We start from the raw sequence: 4350 nt of genomic DNA on the forward strand, positions 1-4350 counted from the left end.
GAGAGAGAGAAAGAAAGAGAGAGAGAAAGAAAGAAAGAGAAAGAGAGAGAAAGAGAGAAAGAGAGAGAGAAAGAAAGAAAGAAAGAAAGAAAGAAAAGAAAAAGAAAAGAAAAGAAAGGGAGAGAGGGAGGGAGGGAGGAAGGAAGGGAGAGAGAAAGAAAGAAAGAAAAAAGAGAAAGGGAGAGAGAGAGAGAAAGAAAGAAAGAGAGAAAGAAAGAAAGAGAGAAAGAGAGAGAGAAAGAAAGAAAGGAACAAAGAAAGAAAAAAGAGGACAAGAGAGGATAACTGTAGGTTTGGTACAAGATGAATGGTAGAGAATATACTCAACTCTTGACCAAAAACTTAAAAAAAATAAATTCATATGAAAATGCAAAAATATACCACAGCTGAAACAAGTTTGTGGAGAAAAAAAAAACACAATGAGTGAAATAAGTCTAGTTACTTTTTTTTAAAGTTTAGATGTGCTTTGTGTGTTTTGCCTGTGTGTCTACACACGCACATGTGTGTCTAACGAACGGCTCTGAGGTCAGAAGGTGGCTCCCCTGAAACCACACTTACAGATGGCTGGGAACTGACCCAGGTCCTCTGGAGGAGCAGGAAGTGCTGTGAAGCACTGAGCTTTCACTCTCTCTCTCTACACACACACACCACACTCACACACACAAACACACACACACACACCACACTCACTCACACACACATTCTCTCTCTCTCTCTCTCTCTCTCTCTCTCTCTAATAGCTTCAAACTGAGTCTTATGGCTACAACGTCAATACCATGTGAATCGCATAGGAAGACAGGAACCGCGAGCCCAAACGTAGGGGCACAAATATGCCAAGCTGATTTTTTAAAATTTTAGTTGCGTGTTTGTTGTTACTTTGTGTGTGTGGAAGAGAGGTACAGGACACATGTGCCACAGTGGTGGAGGTCAGAGGACAAGTTTTAGGAATCAGTTCTATCCTCCTCCATGGGATGAGGGAATGAATTTGGCTTGTCAGTCTTTTAAGGCACCTCTAGTCACCACGGCATCCTGTCATCTCCCAGCTGAATTTTGGCAAAAGTGCAAAAGCAGTTCATTGTGGAGCGCAAACCTGACCCATGGACATCTAAAGACGAGAAGAGCTCAGGCAAAACCTAACTCAAACTGTATCACGGATGTAAGTACAACATATTAAACACTTAAGAATACACGAAATACAATGTTTTAGATCTAATGTGAGACAAGCTAAGGTCAGTTCATTTAAGGAAAAATGTGTAAACTGTGCTTCATCAAAGCTGAAAATGCTACTCTGAGAAAGTCTTGTGAACTTAGAAAAACAGGCTACAGATTGGGAGAAATACTAGTACCTAGAGTCTCAAGAATGCTCAAAACTCAGCAACACAAAAGTAAATCCAATCAGAACATGAGTGAAAGGCATCTACCAAAAAGGATACATGCACACAAACAAATATTAACGAGATTCTGGCCTTATCAGCAAGTAGGGAAATAGAAATCAAAACTGCAGGAGTGATAGGGAAGACGGGGCCGGCGAAGGCACCTGTGGCAGCCAAGCCTGGAGATCCAAACTAGCCACAGGCTCCTCGTGGTGGAAGGAGAGCACCGTCCCTCGGAGTCGCCCTCTGACCTCCACACGCGTGCTGCAGCAGGACTGCGTGCGCACCCCCCAAACGTGCAATAACAATGGCGGCGACAAGTGTCTTAGAAAACCAGTGAGTTATTTCTGTGCGTCAGAACGGCTAAAGTGAAAACTAGCGACACTCCCGAATGCCGATAGACAAGTCCCGTGTGGTGGTGGCGGCACAGAGGGTTGGAAAGTTCCCTCCGAGAAACAGTGGCAACCTCTCGGCCGGCACATGCAGCTGCTGTAGGCTCAACCAGCGATTTTAAAAAAGGAGCTTCCCTCGGGGAAAACGGCAGGTTTCACCAGACGGCTTCACCACTGAATTCTACCAGACGTTTACAAAAAAGGATTAATTCCAAAATGTTGCAAATACCTCAGGAAATACCCCGCAACTCATGTTACCTGGTATGAAGATCAGACAAAGACGTAAGTACATAGTCTTTAAACAGCTGAACACACCTTCAAATGGAAAAGTTTTGAGAAACTTTCAAATAAAATTTAACTTAAAACAGAAGCCTGCGTGTTTTGCTGAATAGCTTGTAACCACGCTGGTTACTATAATATTTAGAATAGAGTATTACACACAAACCCTGCGACTTTAGGGCCCTGTTGCCCTGCTAGGGCACTGGGTCCGTAGAGGTCTCCTAAGAAGACTGCAGGAATGTGCTACCACACCTTGCAAACGGCTGTCTCCTTTGTGGGGTTTCTGTGCTGTTCTTGGACAGGTCTAGCTACACGGGCCAGGTTGGCCTAAGCAGATGACAGTCCCAGCCTCCCAGGCACCTACCCTCCAGCTCCTTGAGGAGATTTAGCGCAAAGTATTGTCAGTTCGTTCTGCATGATTTTTAAATGTAAACCTACTTTGTGTGTATGAGTACGTCGCCAGGATGGATGTATGGAGGCCAGCCCACCAGGCTACCATGATTTGTTTCTGGGAGACAGATGAGTAACTAGTGTTCAATCCTCAAGGGGTAACTCAGAAATCCTATCATCTTGGCCGGTCACGTTGCGGTCTCCAGGGCTTGGTTTCTCTCTCCGTACAATGAGGAGTTGCGACGGCTCCAATGATGAATGCCACGTAGCCAGCCTACGCTTTCCAAGTTCACCTCTTCTTGCTAAGTTCGACAGAAAACAGACGGTCTGCTTCTAATTGTACGTTGTGGTCTCTCAAACAGAAACACGCAGTGGGCCCGGAGAAGCACCGCGGTCCGGTCCCGGTCCGGCGTCCCGGTCGGCGTGGAGGGACTCCGCTTTGGGGCGCAGGCTCGCGAAGCTGGGTCCGACGACACTCAGCCGGCCTCGCTCGGAGGGAAATTAACAGTCGTGTGACGTCCAGGCGGTTTCGCGTTAGAGCAACTCAGAGGGCGATTCCGGCCACTTCCACTCTGGGACGACGAATGAGCCTCGAAAACCGTGACTACAGGCGCCTGGAGCGGCGGTGCTCGCCCACGCTCCCAGGACTCCCTCCGCCCGTCCCGCCACTCTCTTAGAAGTCGGGCTGGGACCGAGCGGCGGCAGGAGCCTCTCGGAGCTACGGCTACTCCGAGCGGAGGAAGGGAAAGCGCCCCGGAGGCTCGGCTCCCGGCGGCCTGGAGTGGTGGGCGGGGCCGGGGCGGGGCGGGGCTTAGGGAAGGGGCGGGGTCGCCTGGCGGGGCGGGGCCTAGGGAGCGCGCGGGAGAAGGGGCGGGGTCGCCGGGCGGGGCGGGGCCTAGGGAAGGGGCGGGGTCGCCGGGCGAGGCCTAGGGGCGGGGCGAGGCTTAGGAAAGGGGCGGGGTCGCCGGGCGGGGCGGGGCTGCGGGGCGGGGCGTAGGGAGGGCGCGGGAGAAGGGGCGCGGCGGCGTGGGCAGGGGTTTCAGTCCCCGCCCGCAGATTTCGGCCTCCAGCCCTCCCGGCAGCTCCGGTTCCGTCTCGGTTGGCTTCTGTCCTGGCTGCCACCCTGGACGAGTGGCTGGCTCAGACCCCTGTGTCGGCTCCTCCTCCCCCCCCGGGCCAGGCGCCGGTGCTGTGTGCGTGCTGTCTGGAAGTTTCTACACCCAGAGACTTCGCACCGAAGCAGCCCAGGAAAACTACGAATAGACCTGGGTCATGATCAGAAAAGTGTTCCCAAGATCCAACTGTTAAAATAGATCTTCGTGGTTAAGAAGTTAATTACCTTTAAATTCATTGTTAAACATTTTTGTTATAAAATCAGATTGATCCATAAAAATACATTCAAATGTGACAGCGAGGCTGGTCCTTGAGCAGCTGGACCCGGAACGCTGGGAAACAAACTTCTGCTTATTACATGACTTGTGTCACTTCACACATGACATTTTTCTGGGGCTAAACCGGGGCTGTACCGTTTTTTCTAGTTTGTGAATTTGTCTTGTGATATCCACCCCAATGCTAGGCCAGAGTTAATAACCAAAGAAAGTGAGACTTTCAAGGAAAGACAAACCTTTATTCGCTCACGCAAAGTGTACTTCCGCTTCTGTGGCTGCAAAATGTTTGATCTATCTTCTTGGGAAAACAAATGACAGTTATACACATTCCCTAGAGAAGATGGATTAATGGGAGGAAAACTATAACCAGGATGGTAAGTTTAGCAATTTAACAATCACTGGATTGACCGCACAGAAGAGTACAATATAAAAAGGTTCGGAACTTCTTTATTTAATGTTAAATTTGTCAGGAAAGGGCATTAAAAGATTGGTGAAAAGAGAGAATTCCTTTTATTCAAATACTGAACA

At 49.2% G+C, this 4350-nt stretch overlaps 1 long non-coding RNA gene across 1 annotated transcript; it reads right to left on the reverse strand.

Annotated features, from left to right (window-relative positions):
• Positions 1-429: 429 nt before the first annotated feature.
• LOC129692551 (uncharacterized) lies at positions 430-3196 on the reverse strand. The gene is made up of 2 exons (XR_008722719.1): positions 2483-3196; positions 430-2023 (listed from the first exon to the last, which is right to left on the reverse strand). It is a non-coding gene; the product is annotated as an uncharacterized LOC129692551 (long non-coding RNA).
• Positions 3197-4350: the final 1154 nt, after the last annotated feature.

This window comes from Psammomys obesus, unplaced genomic scaffold, assembly GCF_907164565.1.
Source record: "Psammomys obesus unplaced genomic scaffold, mPsaObe1.curated_primary_1811, whole genome shotgun sequence".
Classification (NCBI taxonomy): domain Eukaryota; kingdom Metazoa; phylum Chordata; class Mammalia; order Rodentia; family Muridae; genus Psammomys; species Psammomys obesus.